Source organism: Mustelus asterias, chromosome 22 (genome assembly GCF_964213995.1).
Source record: "Mustelus asterias chromosome 22, sMusAst1.hap1.1, whole genome shotgun sequence".
Classification (NCBI taxonomy): Eukaryota; Metazoa; Chordata; class Chondrichthyes; order Carcharhiniformes; family Triakidae; genus Mustelus; species Mustelus asterias.
Genome location: NC_135822.1, coordinates 9,880,413 through 9,897,902, shown reverse-complemented (window position 1 = coordinate 9,897,902; position 17,490 = coordinate 9,880,413).

The following is a 17,490-nucleotide window of genomic DNA, read 5'->3' as shown; positions in this document are numbered from 1 at the left end:
GGTTGGTAGGTGGGTGGGTGGGTGAGGGGTGAGCCAGTGTTGCTCAAATCCTGATGGCTATTTTGGTGTGCAGCTGTATCAAACGTTGCATGGACCCTCGGTATGTAAATACTGGGTTTCTCCCAGCCCAGCCCACCACAGGACTGGATATTTATTTATTTATTATTGTCACCAGTAGGCTTATATTAACACTGCAATGAAGTTACTGTGAAAATCCCCTAGTCGCCAAACTCCGGCGCCTGTTTGGGTACACTGAGGGAGAATTTAGCGTGGCCAATCCACCTAACCAGCATGTCTTTCAGACTGTGGGAGGAAACTGGAGCACCCGGAGGAAACCCAGACACAGGGAGAACGTGCAGACTCTGCACTGACCCAAGCCGGGAATCGAACCTGGGTCCCAGCACTGTGAGGTAGCAGTGCTAGCCACTGTGCTCACATATTTCCCACATTCATATTCCTGCTCCACGTCAACAGACCTTCAACCGATCTGTCAAATTTTCTATCTTGCCCGCAACGATTCCCGTCAGGAGTGGGTTCGGAAAATCCTGGCTCAAGTGTCACTACATGCTGAGGTTCCACTTGCCCCCAGGGTCTCAGAGTCTCAAAGGAGGTTCTGGCCATGTGGAACATTCCAGTTGGTTGGACTATGTTGCACCAGCTTATTATCCCTACAGTGCAGGAGGAGGTCATTTGGCCCATCGAGTCAGCACGGACAACAATCCCTCTCAGGCCCTATCGCCGTAACCCACCCTGGTAACACCCCTGACACTAAGGGGGCAATTTAGCATGGCCAATCCACGTGGTCTGTACATCTTTGGACTGTGGGAGGAAACCAGAGCACCTGGAGGAAACCCACGCAGACACAGGGAGAACATGCAGACTCCACATAGACAGTGACCCAAGCCGGAATTGAACCCAGGTCCCTGTGCGGCAGCAGTGCTAACCACTGTGCCGCCCATCCTTTTGGACTGGTTTGTGCAGAAGAACACTCCTGACAGATGCATCAGGCATTGGTTCGCACATAACATCCTGCACGTAACGGTGGATCTTATTGGATGGTTCACTGAGCAGACTGTCAAAATCATTGGGGGAGGCGGTGGTGCAGTGGTGTTGTTGCTGGTACGTAATCCAGGGTAATGCTCTGGGGATCTGGGTTCAAATCCACCATGGGTTTCTGAAATTAAAAGTCTGATGGTGACCATGAAACCATTGTCAATTATTGTAAAAACCCATTCACTAATGCCCTTCAGGGGAGGAAATCTGCTGTCCTTACCGGGTCTGGCCTACATGTGACTCCAGATCCACACCAATGTGGTTGACGTTTAAAATGCCCTGTGAAATGGTTGAACAAGTCACTCAGCCAAGGGCAATTAGGGATGGGCAACAAATGGTGGGTGTCCAGCCAGCAATGCAATGCCCACATGAATGGATAAAAAATAAATTTGGCGGAACGCCTCAGTCATAGAACTTCCAAGGGCCTTCCCCATCACACACTTACTGCACGCCCAGCATCTCAGCAACACTGAATGCTGCCATCGGGGGGTCTGCGATGGGGAAGGGACAGCAGTCATTTCTTCCTGGAATGTGCTGTTGCAAAGATAATCTGGAAAGAGGTTCAGGAGTTTGTGTTGATGTTCATTCCATAGCACCTTAGCCCGGGATTCAGTGCTACAATGAAAATCCAGCTGTTGGGTATCATCTGAACACACTTCCTTGTCAGGGCCTAAAGACTGATCTGCCCTGGTGAACGGGAGATCTTTCCCAAGAGTAACTGAGGCATACCCTTCCTATATTGCCTTTGACATCAAGGCACAATTTGACCGAGTGTGGCATCACATAGTCCTTGCAAAACTGGAATCAGGAGAAAACCCTGTTGGAGTCAGACCTGGCACAAAAGGAATATGGTTGTGGTTGTTGAAGGTCATAAAATCATGGAATCATAGAATCTCTACAGTGCAGAAGAAGGTCATTCGGCCCATCGAGTCTGCACCAACCACAATCCCACCCAGGCCCTATTCCCATAACCCCACATATTTACTCTGCTAATCTCCTTGACACTAGGGTTAATTTAGCATGGCCCATCATCTCAGTCCCAGAACATTATTGCAGTGGTCCATCAGGGTAGTGTCCTAGGCCCAACCATCTACAGCTGCTTCATCAATGACCGTCCTTCCCTCATTCCGTTAAAAGTGGGAATATTCGTTGATGATTGTTCAGTGTTCATCACCATTCGCAACTCCTCAGTTACTGAAGCAGTTCATGCCCAAGTGCAGCAAGACCTGGACAATATCCATTCTTGGGCTGTCAAGTGGCAAGTAACATTCATGCCACACAAGTGCCAGGCAATGACCATCTCCAACAAGAGAGAATCTAACCATTGCCCTTTGATATTCAATGGCAATACCATCACTGAATCCCCCGCTATCAACATCGTGCGGGTTACCATTGACCTGAAACTGAACTGGACCAGCCATACAAATACTGTGGCTATAAGGGTAAGTAGAGGCTAGGAATTCTGCAGTGAGTAACTCACCTCCTGACTCCTCAAAGCCTGTCCACCATCGACAGGTCAGGAGTGTGATGTAATCCTCTCCACTTCCCTGAATGAGTGCAGCTCCAACAACACTCAAGAAGCTCAGCACCATCCAGGAAAAAGCAGCTCACTTAATTGGCACCGTGATGCGCTATCAATAAGGCGAAAGACTACCGATATGCCAATATAAGTGTAGGCTTTTATTCACAACAGAATCAGGAGCAGATCCCAACATATAACCAACCTGGACTGAACAAGGGGGAGGAGACAGCCACCTTTATACTAGGTGCTGAGGGGAGGACCCAAACTGGAAGGGGATGTGTCCAGGTATGACAAGCACACACAACGGTGGTCCATATAGGAGAAAGGCACAACTGAGGTCCACCACACACCGCATCCACAAATACTCCCTCCACCACTGGCACAGATTGGCAGCCGTGTGTACCACGCAATGCAGGAACTCACCCAGGCTCCTGAGACAGCAGCTTCCAAACTCATGACCACTACCATCTAGAAGAACGAGAGTAGCAGATACCTGGGAACACCACCACCTGGAAGTTCCCCTCCAAACCATGACCAGCCTCACCATTCCTTCACCGTCGCTGAGTCGAAATCCTGGAACTCCTTCCCTAACAGCGCTGTGGGTGCACCTACACCACATGGACTGGAGCAGCTTCCCACCGCCTTCTCGAGGGCAATTAGGGATGGGCAATAAATGCTGACCTATCCAGTGACGTCCACATCCCTTGAATGAATAAAAGAAATTTAGACTGGAATAAGCCCAGGTTTGACACCGTGACCATTCTGACTAAACTGATTAAAGAGTGATTTAGGGCAGCACGGTGGCACAGTGGTTAGCACTGCTGCCTCACAGCTCCAGGGACCCGGGTTAAATTCCGGCCTCGGGTCACTGTCTGCAGAGAGTTTGCATGTTTTCTCTGTGTCTGCGTGGGTTTCTTCCGTGTGCTCCAGTTACATAGAAACTAGAAGCAGGAGTAGGCCATTCGGCCCTTTGAGCCTGCTCCGCCATTCATCTTGAACATGGCTGATCACTGAATTCAATACCCTGATCTCTCTTCTTCCCATATACCTTGATCCCTTTAGCCCCAAGAGCTATATTTAATTTCTTCTTGAAATCAGACAAAGTTTTGGCCTCAACTACATTCTGTGGGAGTGAATTCCACACATTCACCACCCTCTGGGTGAAGAAATTTCTCCCCACCTCAGTTCTAAAAGATTTATCCCTTATCTATGACCCCAAGTTCTGGACTCCCCCACCATTCTTTCTGAATCTACCCTGTCAAACCTGTTTCCTCCTACAGTCCAATGAAGTGTATATTAGAAGAATTAGCCATGGGAAATGGATGGGGTTACGGGGATAGGATGGGGGAGAGGGCCTGGGTAAGTTACTCTGTCAGCGAGTCAGTGCAGACTCGATGGGCCGAATGGCCTCTTCTGCACTGTAGGGGTTCTATGATTCTATGAAAACCCAGTTAATAAATTGGAGAAAAGTTGACTTTGAAGGGCTGAGAATGGAACTTGGGATAATAGAATAGATAATAGAATATTAACAAACGGTAATGTGGAAGAACTTCAAAAACATTTAAAGTGGTGCTCAATTGAGTGCAGGAAAAATATATTCCTCTGAAAGGAAAAAATAAACTAAACACTTGTGGGACTCCCTGGATGAGCAAGATCAGCACGTGGGGGGTGAGGAAAGACATATATTTAATATATAGACAGCAGAACAGTGCGAGATACGAGAATATAAGAGAAGTCAAATAAAAAAACAATTAAGGAGGCAATTAGAAACTAAATTATCGAGGAACATGCAAGTAAAATATTCCACAGGCACATCAATAAAAAAGGAAGACAACAATTGGGATTAGGATTATTAAAGGATCAGCAGGATAATACCACAAATAATAATAGAGAGAGACAGCAAAAATATGAAATAATTTGTTGGCTTCAGGGAAGTAGAACAGGAAGACATGACATTGAATGATGAGGTAGACAATGAGATAAGTGCACTCACACGAAAACGTAACCAAAACAACTCAAAGAGAATGAAACCTCAGGTCCACATCAATTACATCTTCTGATTTTCATAGAATCATACAGTGCAGAAGGAGGCCATTCGGCCCATCGAGTCTGCACTGACCACAATCCCACCCGATCCCCACAACCCCATGTATTTACCCTAGCTAGTCCTCCTGATACTAAGTGGCAATTTAGCAGGGCCAATCCACCTAACCCGCACATCTTTGGACTGTGGGAGAAAGCTGGAGCACCTGGAGGAAACCTATGCAGACACGGGGAGAACATGAAAACTCCACACAGACAGTGACCCAAGCCGGGAATCGAGCCTGGGTCCCTGACGCTGTGAGGCAGCCAAGTCAGCCACTGTATCATCGTGCTGTCCCAATTTTAAAGGAATCTAGGGAGGAGTTGGCAAAGGCATTACTACTCATACATATGAATGTACAGTTTAGGTCTTTCAGCCTCTCGGGCCTGCTCTGTCATTGGTAAGATCATGAAGTCTCTCTCCACCGGTGAGGGAGACTAGAATCAAGGGTATAACCTCAGAGTGAAGGGACGCTCCTTTAAAACTGAGATGAGGAGGAATTTCTTCAGCCAGAGGGTGGTGAAGCCGTGTTACTCATTGCCACAGAGGGCTGTGGAGGCCAGGTCATTGAGTGTCTTTAAGGCAGGGTTGATAGGTTCTTGATCAATAAGGAGATCAAGGGTTCCGGGGAGAAGGCAGGAGAATGGGGATGAGAATCGTATCAACCATGATTGAATGGCAGAGCAGACTCGATGGGCCGAATGGCCTAATTCTGCTCCTATATCTTATGGTATTATTGTTGGTCTGATTGTGGCCTCAACTCCACTTTCCTGTCTATGCCCCCCATACCCTTTGATTCCCTTGTCAGTATAGAATCTATCAAACGCATTAAAAATATTCAATGACCCAGCGTCCACTGCTCCCTGGGGAAGAGAATGCTACAGACCAATGACCCTGCAGCAACGAAAATTCTCATCTTTGTCTTAACTGGGAAACGTCTTTAAACTGTATCCCTTAGTTCTAGTTTCTCCCACGAGGGGAACATCCTCTCAACATTTACCATGCCAAGTCCCCTCAGGATCTTACATGTTTCAATAAGATCGCTTCTCATTCTTCTAAACTCTAATGGATAAAGATTTTTTTCATTTATTAGTGTCACAAGTAGGCTTACATTAACCCTGCAATGAAGTTACTGTGAAAATCTGCTAGTCACCAGCGCCTGTTTGGGTACACCAAGGGAGAATTTAGCATGGCCAATATGCCCTAACCAGCATGTCTTCCAGACTGTGGGATGAAACTGGAGCACTCGGAGGAAGCCCACGCAGTCACGGGGAGAACTTGCAGACTCTGCACAGACAGTGACCCAAGCCAGGAATCAAACCCGGGTCCCTGGCGTTGTGAGGTAGCAGTGCTAACCACCATGCCACCATGCTGCCCACCCCAACCTGTCCAATTTTTCTTCATAAGATAACCACCCCTTCATCCCAGGAATCAGTGGATTGAACCTTCTCTGAACTGTTTTTATTGCAATTATAGCCTTCCTTAAGTAAGGAAACCAAAACTGTACACATTACTCAAGACGTGGTCTCACCATGCCCTGCACAACTGTAGCAAAACTTCCCTATTTTTATATTCCATTTCCCTTGCAATAAAGAACAATATTCCATTTGCCTTCCGAATCACTTGCTGTACCCTGGATACAGCTATTTGTGATCCATGTACTAGGACACCCAGATCCCTCTGTACCTCAGAGTTCTGTAATCTCTCTCCATTTAAATAATATATTGCTTTTCTATTCTTCCTGCCAAGTGGACGAGTTCATATTTTCCCACATAATACCCCGTCTGCCAAATTTCATACTTAATAATTCATTAGAACAGGAGTGGTATATTGAGATGGATAGAAAACTGGTTGGCAGACAGGAATAAGCAAGTCTTTATCGGAATGGCAGGCAGTGATTGGTGGGGTGCTGCAGGGATCAGCGCTAAGACCCCAGTTATTCACAATATATATTAATGATTTAGATGAGGGAACTAATGTATTATCCCCAAATTTACAGATGACACAAAGCTGGGTGGGAGGATGAGTTGTGTGGAGAATGCAGAGATGCTTCAGTGAGATTTGGACAGGTTGAATGAGTGACCAAGTGCATGGCAGATGCAGCATAATGTGGATAAGTGTGAGGTTATCCACTTTGGTAGCAAAAACAGGAAGGCAGATTATTTTCTGAATGGCTATAGATTGAGAGAGGGGAATGTGCAACGAGACCTGGGTGTCCTCGTACACCAGTCGCTGAAGGTAAGCATACAGGGGTAGCAGGCGGTAAAGAAGACAAATGATATGTTGGCCTTCATAATGAGAGGATTCGGGTACAGGAGTAGGGATATCTTGCTGCAGTTATACAGGGCTTTGGTGAGGCCACACCTGGAATACTGTGTGCAGATTTAGTCCTCTTATCTGAGGAAGGGTGTTCTTGCTATAGAGGGAGTGCAGAAGAAGTTTACCAGACTGATTCCTGGGATGGTGGGGTGGACATATGAGGAGAGACTGAGCCGGTTAGGATTATATTCGCTGAGGTTCAGAAGAATGATGGGGGGATCTCCTAGAAAATTATAAAATACTAACAGGACTAGACAGGGTAGATGTAGGAAGGATGTTCCTGATGGTGCGGCAATCCAGAACAAGGGGTCATAGTTTAAGGATCAGTGGGGTAAACCTTTTAGGACTGAGATGAGGAGAAATTTCTTCACCCAGAGAGTGGTCAGCCTGTGGCTTTTGCTACCACAGAAAGCAGTTGAGGCCAAAATGTCTCTTTTCAAGAAGGAGTTGGATATAGCTCTTGGAGTGTGGTGAACCATTGTTGGTTCCCACTGGATAGTGCTGAACCAGGGTCTGGCCAGGACTACAAGGATGTACATATGTTACTGTTGGATTGTGCTATTGTTGCTGTTGGGCTAGGGTGGGGTTGTTACACCTTTGTATTGTAGTGTTGTGGCACATCCCAGTCGGGCTCCGCCTCCTGGGAGAGGTATAAGAGTCCCTGCTCTGGCCGGGACCCCTTCAGTCTGGGATAGTGTATATAAGTTCTGGTAGCTTCATTAACAGTAAATAAAAGCCTTTCATTTACTGAGCTTCAAGCCTCATGTCTGAATAGCGCATCATGGAGCAAAAGGGATTCAAAAGATATGAGAGGAAGGTGGGATCAAGCTATTGAGATGGATGATCAGCCATGATCATACTGAATGGTGGAGTAGGCTTGAAGGGCTGAATGTCCTTCTCCTGCTTCTATTTTCTGTGTTTTCTGTGTGAAAATGTATACTGCCAGGGAACTGGCAGATAGCTAATGTAATTCTTCATTTTATGAAGGGAGACAGAACATATTTTTGATTCTGCATTGAGTTTTGGCATCACTGGCACGGCTGGCATGTGTTGCCTATCACTAATTGTCCTTGAGAAGGTCTTGGTGAACTGTCTTCTTGAACAACTGCAGTCCGTCTGGTATAGGTACACCCACAAAATTGATAGGGGGTGATGTTCCAGGATTTTGACCGAGCAACAGTGAATGAATGGCAAAATTCTTCCAAGTCAGGATGGTGTATGGCTTAGAGGGAAGCGGTGGCATTCCCATGCATCTGTTGGCCTTGTCCTTCTAGTGGTAGAGGCTGCATTTTGGAAGGCGATGTCGAGGAAGCCTGGATGAATGGCTGCACTGCATCTTATAGACGGTACACACTGTGCATCAGTGTTGGAGGGTGTGAATGTTGAAGGTGGTGGATGGGGTGCCAATCAAGCAGACTGCTTTGTCCTGGATGGTGTTGATCTTCTTGAGTGTTGTTGGAGGTGCACTCATCCAGGTAAGTGGAGAGTATTCTATTACATTCCTGACTTGTGCCTTGTGGATGGTAGGCAGGCTTTGAGGAGTTAAGAGGTGAGCTACTCTCTGCAAAATTCCCAGCATCTGACCTGCTCTTATAGCCACAGTATTTATATAGAATCATAGAAACCCTATAGTGCAGAAGGAAGCCATTTGGCCCATCGAGTCTGCACTGACAACAATCCCACCCAGGCCTTATCTCCGTAACCCCACATATATACCCGCTAATCCCTCTAACCTACACATTCTGGGATACTAAGGGGCAATTTAGCAAGGCCAATGCACCTAGTCCAGTTCAGTTTCTGGCCGATGGTGACATCCAGGATGTTGATAGCGGGGGTCCCAGCAATGACAATGCCACTGAATGTTAAGGGGAGATAGGTAGATCCTCGCTAGTTGAAGATGGTCATTGCCTGCCAGTTGCTTGGCATGCATGTCACTTGCCATTTATCAGCCCAAGCCTGAATGTTGTTCAGGTCTTGCTGCATATGAACATGGTCTGCTCAAGGAGGAGTCGTGAACTCATTCAGTTATGTACCAGTAACGAATGAATATACGTATCAGGAAAGGAATGATGGACTGAATCTCTTTTCTCAGAAAAAAGAAGGCTGAACAGTGACTTAATCGAGGTGTTGTACATCGTCCAATCATCAGCGAACATTCCCACTTCTGACCTTATGATGGAGGGAAGGCTATTGATGAAGCAGCTGAAGGTGGTTGGGCCTAGGACACTGCCCTGAGCAACTCCTGTGGTGATGTTCTGGGACTGGGATAATTGATCTCCAACAGCCACAGGCATATTCCTCTGTGCCAGGTCTGACTCCAATCAGTGCAGAGTTTTGCCCCAAATTCCCATTGACCAAAATTTTGCCAGGGTGGTATGGTGGCACAGTGGTTAGCACTGCTGCCTCACAGTGCCAGGGACCTGGATTCAATTCCTAGTCTTGGGTGATTGTCTGTGTGGAGTTTTCACTTTCTCCCTGCCTCTACGTGGGTTTCCACCGGGTGCTCCGGTTTCCTCCCACAGTCCCAAGATGTGCAGGTTAGGTGGATTGGCTGTGCTAAATGGCCCCTTAGTGTCCTAAAATATGTAGGTTAGGGGGATCAGCGGGGTAAATATGTGGGATTACTGGAAAGGGTCTGGGTGGGGTCCTCTGTTGGAGAGTTGGTGCAGACTTGATAGGCCAAATGGCCTCCTTCTGCACTGTAGAGATTCTATGATTCTAAATGCTGCCTTGTTGTCAAGGTCAGTTACTCTCACCTCCATATCCAGGGAATTCTTGACCAGTCAGCTGAACAACAGTGGCAGGAAAGATAATGGAATCCTTACTGAAGGAAAGAATGGAAGGAAGAATATCTAGAAATAAGAAATAATTTTAAAAATAGTGAACATAGATTTCAAAAGGGGAAGCCTTGCTTGACCTACCTTACAGAATTCTTTGAGGAGGTAACACAATGTGTAGGCAATGATAATGCAGTAGGAGTCATTTATTTGGATTTTCAAAAGGCCTTTGATAACGTGCCTCAAAATAGACTCATGAATAAGGCGAAAGAACGTGGATTAAGGGCACACAGTTGGCAGAATGAATTGCTAGTTGGCTTCAAGACAGAAAGCAGAGAATGGGAATAAAGGGCAGTTACTCAGGCGTCAGAGGTGGGAAGTGAAGTTCTATAGGGATCTAGACAACTGCTGTTCACAACTTACATTATTTAATGATTTGGACTTTGGAATCAAAAACACGATTGCTAAATTTTCAGTGATATTAAATTGAGGGAAGGACAATCATAAAATAATAGAATCCCTGTAGTGGAGACCATTCAGCCCATCGATTCTGCACTGACTCTCTGAAAGAGCATCTTATCCAGCCCCACCTGTAACCTCATACATTTATCCCACTAATCTCCCTAAGCTGCAAATTTTGGGACACTACGAGGCAATTTAGCATGGCCAATCCACCTAACTCGCCCATCTGGGCATAGATCAGCTAGAGAGTCGACATCTTTTCCCAAAGCTAGGGGAGTCTAAAGCTAGAGGGCATAGGTTTAAGGTGAGAGGGGAGAGATACAAAAGGGTCCAGAGGGGCAATTTTTTCACACAGAGGGTGGTGAGTGTCTGGAACAAGCTGTCAGAGGCAGTAGTAGAGGCGGGTACAATTTTGTCTTTTAAAAAGCATTCAGACAGTTACATAGGTAAGATGGGTATAGAGGGATATGGGCCAAACGTAGGCACTTGGGGTTAGCTTAGGGGTTAAAAAAAGGGGAGGCATGGACAAGTTGGGCCAAAGGGCCTGTTTCCATGCTGTAAACCTCTATGATGACTCCATGATCTTTGGACTGTGGGAGGAAACCGCAGCACCCGGAGGAAACCCATGCAGACACGGAGGAGAACATGCAAACTCCACACAGACGGTGACCCGAAGCCGCAAATCGAACCTGGGTCCCTGGCGCCATGAGGCAGCAGTGCTAACCACCGTGCCACCCTCAATGATCTCCGTAATGTGTTGTTATCCTTAATATTCAGGGTAACAACACAGTACAGGACAACTTTAAAAATGGATGAATAATCGGCAAATTAAGCTTAACATTTGGTGGGAAGAATAGGGAGGTAATTGTGACTTGGAAAGTTCAAATCTAGGTGGGGTAGAGGAACAAAGAGATCTTGGAGTACACATACATCAATCACTAAAAGTTGCAGCACAGGTTAGCAAGACCATTAAAAAAAACAAGCAGTAGACTTTATTTCCATAGAGATCAATTTGAAAAGTAGGAAGTTCTGCTAAACCTGTGTTGAACCTTGATTAAGTCACACTGAGAGTTCTGCGTGCAGTTCTGGTCATTGTTATAAAATGGATGTAGAGGCACTGTTTTAAAGTTTATTTATTAGTGTCACAAGTAGGCTGACATTAACACTGCAAATCAAGTTACTGTGAAAATTCCCTAGTCGCCACACTCTGGCGCCTGTTCGGGTACACTGAGGGAGAATTTAGCACGGCCAATGCATCTAATCAGCATGTCTTTCAGACTGGAGAGGAAACCAGTGCACCCGGAGAAAACCCACGCAGACAACCATGCAGACTCCGCACAGACAGTGACCCAAGCCAAGAATCAAACCTGGGTCTCTGGCGCTGTGAGGCAGCAGTGCTAACCACTGTGCCACCGTGCTGCCCTCGGGTGTGAGTACACAGAAGATTTACAAGGATGACCGCAGTAACTGAGTGAATATATCCATCAGTAAAGGAATGACAGTCAGGGTCTCCTTTCTCTTGGTAAAAGAAGGCTGAAGATTGACCTAATCGAGGTCTTTAACATAATGAGACATTATTTTAGATGGATACAGGGAGAATGTTTCTTCTTGCAGAAAAGAACATTACATCAGCGTAAGATAGTTATCAAGAAGTCCAATAGGAATTCAGAAGAAATTTCTTTACCCAGAGTGTGATGAGAGTGTGGAACTCATTCCCACAGGGTGAATGGTATAGATCCAATTAAGGGGAAGCTGGACAAGTAGGGCGGCATGATGGCACAGTAGTTAGCACTGCTAACTCCACACAGACAGTGACCCAAGCCGGGAATCAAACCCAGGTCCCTGGAGCTCTGAAGCAGCAGTGCCAACCACTGTGCTACCGTGCCGCCCCAACTTGTTTGTATTGGGGTAAATAGAATCTCGACAGTGCAGAAGGAGGCCATTCGGCCCATCGGGCCCACACCGACAACAATCCCACCCAGGCCCTAACCCTGTAACCCAACGTATTTACCTTGCAAATCCCCCTGACACTCAGAGGCAATTTAGCACGGCCAATCCACCTAACCCGCACATCTTTCAGACTGTGGGAGGAAACCGGAGCACCCGGAGGAAGCCCACGCAGGCATGGGGAGAAATGTGCAAACTCCACACAGACAGTGACCCAAGCCGGGAATTGACCTGGGTCCCTGGCGCTGTGAGGCAGCAGTGCTAACCACTGTGCCACCGTGCCACCCTCGGGTGTGAGTACACACAGCCTCACAGCGCCAGGGACCCAGGTTCGATTCCCAGCTCACTGTCTGTTTGGAGTTTGCTCATTCTCCCCATGTCTGTGTGGGTTTTCATCCACACTCCAAAGCTGTGCGGGTTAGGTTGATTGGCCATGCTAAGTCACCCCTTAGTGTCAGGGGGACTAGCAGGGTAAATAGGTGGGGTTACAAGGATAGGGCCTGGGTGTGATTGTGGTCGGTTTGGGTTCGATGGGCCGAATGGCCTTCTTTTGCACTGTAGGGATTCTATTCCTTGACAAGCCGATGAGGAAGAAGGAAAAAGAGGGTCACGACGGTGGATTTGGGTGTGAAAAGATGGAAGGAGGCTTGAGTGAAGTTCTGGGATGGTGTTGACTGTATGTTTTTGTGCTGCATATCCTGTGTAATCCTGTGTTAAAATACTCAAACTGGAGCTGGATAAATATTTGATAGACTGAGTAATAGAGGGCTATGGGGAAGTGGCACAGAAAAGGAGCTGAGGCCGGCACAGATCAGCCATGATCGTATTGTATGGCGGGGCAGGCTTGAAGGATCTGGTGGCCACTCTTGCTTCTACTTCTTGTGCCCTTTGTGTGGCTGGGAGTGGAGAGCGTATAAGTTCAGTTAGGTCAGGGGTTTTCAGCAGAGTTCCAATTCCTGATCACAGCCTATGGATCACTCTTGGAAGCATGCATGCGTGGACACCAGTGGAAGATTAGATATAAATAGAAAATTATCAGATGACAGAAAACCTGGAAATGTAGTAAACAGTTAGGAGGATAGTAGCAGCCTTTAGGAGGACACATACCGGTGGAATGGGCAGATGCATGGCAGGTGTGGTAACGCTAGCAAGAATGTATTATTCCTTTCCCAATTGCCACGCGAAGGTACGGCACGGTGGCACAGTGGTTAACACTGCTGCCTCACAGCGCCAGGGACCCGCGTCAATTCCCGGCTTGAGTCACTGTCTGCGTGGAGTTTGCACATTTCTTCCCATGTCTGCATGGGTTTCCTCCAGGTGCTCCAGTTTCCTCCCACAGTCTGAAAGATGGATTAGGTGGATTGGTCGTGCTAAATTGCCTCTGAGTGTCAGGGGGATTTGCAAGGTAAATACGTTGGGTTACAGGGTTAGGGCCTGGGCGAGATTGTTGTCAGTGTGGGCTCGATGGGCCGAATGGCCTCCTTCTGCACTGTCGAGATTCTATTTACCCCAATACAAACAAGTTGGGGTGGCACGGTAGCACAGTGGTTGGCACTGCTGCTTCACAGCTCCAGGGACCTGGGTTTGATTCCCGGCTTGGGTCACTGTCTGTGTGGAGTTTGCACATTCTCCTCGTGTCTGCGTGGGTTTCCTCCGGGTGCTCCGGTTTCCTCCCACGGTCCAAAGATGTGCGGGTTAGGTTGATTGGCCATGCTAAAATTGCCCCTTAGTGTCCTGAGATGCGTAGGTTAGAGGGATTAGTGGGTAGGGCCTGGGTGGGATAGTGGTCGGTGCAGTGCGATGGGCCAAATGGTCTCTTTCGGCACTGCAGGGTTTCTATGATTCTAAGTTCAACATCCAAAGTAGAAGAAAGAAAAATTGGTGTTTTTAAAAAAAGCATTCCATCCTCGGAGGTGTTAGTCTCACTGATGCTCTCATGGGGAGGTGATGCAGTTCTCCCCGTGTCTGCGTGGGTTTCCTCCGGGTGCTCCGGTTTCCTCCCACATTCTGAAAGACGTGCTGGTTAGGGTGCATTGACCTGAACAGGTGCTGGACTGTGGCGACTAGGGGAATTTCACAGTGACCTCATTGCAGTGTTAATGTAAGCCTTACTTGTGACTAATAAATAAACTTTAACTTTAATGCAGATAAGGAAAGAAGTGCCATTTGTAAGGGCCTCTTTGATGACCCAGCTCTTAAAGTGGTTGAAGAAAGCTGCTGGGTTTTAAGAAGGACTGGGTCTGGGGAGTGAGCATCGTTGCTTCACTGCCTTAAGTCCCAAAGATTTTTTGTGCACTTTTTTTTGGATGCGCAGACAATCAGCTTTTGTTGACAGAGAGCGAGTGCCTGCCAGAATCCTTGGCATCTGCAGCCGCCTTTCAAAGGGGGCCTGTGATCAGCATATCATTTGCATTTCTGAATTACCCAGGGATTGGCCACCTCTTCATTCTGACCTCTGCCTGATACAGAGCGTTCAATCTCTCCAATTCAAAACACTGATGCTTAATCTGGGAGGAAGGGCCTCGGCTATGAGGCTTCGAGTCGCTGAAAACAGCACTCTGAAACTTTATTAATGATCCAGGCAAATGTTCCCGGGTCTAAGAGCCGGCGAGGCCAGGCGTGCGCTGCCGCCCACGGTTATTTCGGAAGAAATAAAGGAATACCGACTCTCGCAGCAGCTATTCCGTACAGGCCATTTTCCATAATTAATAATGAGATGTATGAACAGTTAATCTTTATTTTGGGGCTGTTCAGTGGAAGCACTGGCCAAGAGACTGGAAGAACTCTCGTTCTGCTTTGGATAGTGCCATGGGGATCCTTAACATCCGTGAGAAAAGGTAGACAGTTCCTCAGTTTAATGTCCCCTTTGATGGATGGTTCTTCCAACTGTACAGCACTTCCTTCGTACTGCACTAGAATGGCAGCCTAGATTATGAGCTCAAGTGCTCAAATATGGCATAAACCCAAAAGCTTCTGCCTTAGAGACAGGAATGTGAGACACCTAGAATTACTTAAGAATTATGAGTGAGTTATCCACACAATTTCTCAGTTCTACTTGTGGGAGGGGGAGGAATAGGAGGTGATGCTTACTGCAGAGAAAGAGATTTTAAAATAAGATACACACTTAAATATATATATGTATATGTGTCTATAGGGGCAGCCTCTTGTCTCAAGCATTCAAGCTGAAAGCTAATGTTTCAGTCTGTGCAGGATAACGAATCAATTCCCCAAATATCCACAATTTGAGGTTCCCCTGATATTGGCAAGTGAACAATGATCATTTAGTCGACTCCCAGGAGCAAGTTTTAATGTTGCCTTCCAAGCAATTGATGAATCACTATCAATCAATACATCACTCGCGGCTCCCAAAAAAACCATCTGGAACATTCACCGCTTTTATTAAGGAAATGAATTTAACAGACATTTTGGAGGGCGTCCAATGCAGAGCTCATGAATTCTGTGCTTGTGTTCTGGTTCTGACTTACAAAACGCAATTTCGTTTGATGAGAACTTATGAGGTGATGGATGTGATGGCTGGAGCTACTGCTTAACGGAGCGCTTGTAAACTCCATGGCCATCCAGTTCGGTACATTCTTTTTGTGCAAAATGCACTGCTAGAACTTCATAAGAACAAAGGAGAGTGAGGAGGCCACTTGGCCCCTCATGCCCATTCCTCCATTCAGTAAGATCAAGGCTGATCTACGACCAAACTCTGTAGCACTTCATATCTGTGTGGCACGGTGGCACTGCGGTTATTACTGCTGCCTCACAGCGCCAGAGACCCAAGTTCAATTCTGGCCTCTGGTCACTGTCTGTGTGGAGTTTTCATGCTCCCCCCGTGTCTGCGTGGGTTTCCTCTGGGTGCTCCGGTTTCCTCCAAAGATATGCGGGTTAGGTTGATTGGCCGTGCTAAATTGACCCTAGTGTCATGGGGATTAGCAGGGTAAATGTGTGGGGGAATGGGAATCAGACCTGGGTGGGATTGTGGTCAGTACAGACTCAATGGGCCAAATGGCCTCCTGCTGTACAGTAGGAATTCCATGATTCTACCTCCAGTTAGCAAAAATCTATCAATCTAAATTTTAACAATTGATCTAGCAATTATTTGCCATTTGCAGATGAGACTTCCAAACCTCTATCAACCGTTGTGCGTAGAAGTCTTTCACAATTTCACTCTGAAAGGTCTGTCTCAGATTTTTTGACCTCTGCCCCAAACTGGGCAATGAGATCCACAATGGTTAGCACCGGAATTGAACCCAGGTCCCTGGAGCTGTGAGGCAGCGGCGCTAACCATTGTGCCACTGTGCCGTCCATCCTTGAGAAGGTGGTAGTGAGCTGCCTTCTTGAACCACTGCAGTGCCAGTGGATATGGCTTAGTGGTATTGTCACTGGGCTAGTAATCCAGAGACCCCGGGTAATGCCCAGTCTCAAATTTCATGGCAGATAGTGAATTCAACAAAAATCTGGACTTGAAAGTCTAATGATGACCATGAAACCATTGTCGATTTGTCATAAAAACCTATCTGGTTCACAAATGTCCTTTAGGGAAGGAAATCTGCCATCCTTACCTGGTCTGGCCTACATGTGGACTCCAGACCCACACCAATGTGGTTGACTCTCAACCTCTGAAATGATCTCAGTTCAAGGGCAATTAGGAATGAGCAAGAAATGTTGGCCTCACTAGTGACGCCTGAATCCTGTAACTGTGCTTTTAAAAATGTGGTGTAAGTACACCCACGGTGCTGTTACGAAGGGTGTTCCAGGATTTTGACCCAGCGGCAGTGATGAAATGGCAATATAGTTCCAAGTCAGGGTGGTGTGTGGCTTGGAGGGGAACGTGCAGATGGTGATGTTCCCATGTGTCTACTGCCCTTGTCTTTCTAGGCAGTAGAGGTTACGGGCTTGGAAGGTGCTCTTGAAGGAGCCTTGGTGAATTGCTGCAGTGCATCTTGTATATGATACACGCTGCTGTCACTGTGCATTGAATGTGGAGGGAATGAATGTTTAAGGTGATGGATGGGGTGCCACCCAAAAACCCAATCCGTCACGCAAACCAACCTACCACCCATTGACTCTGTCTACACTTCCCGCTGCCTCGACAAAGCAGCCAGCATAATCAAGGACCCCTCACGCACCCCGGACATTCTCTCTTCCACCTTCTTCCCATCGGGAAAAAGATACATAAGTCTGAGGTCACGTACCAACCGACTCAAGAACAGCTTCTTCCCTGCTGCCATCAGACTTTTGAATGGACCTACCTCGCTCTAAGTTGATCTTTCTCTACACCCTAGCTATGACTGTAACACTACATTCTGCACTCTCTCCTT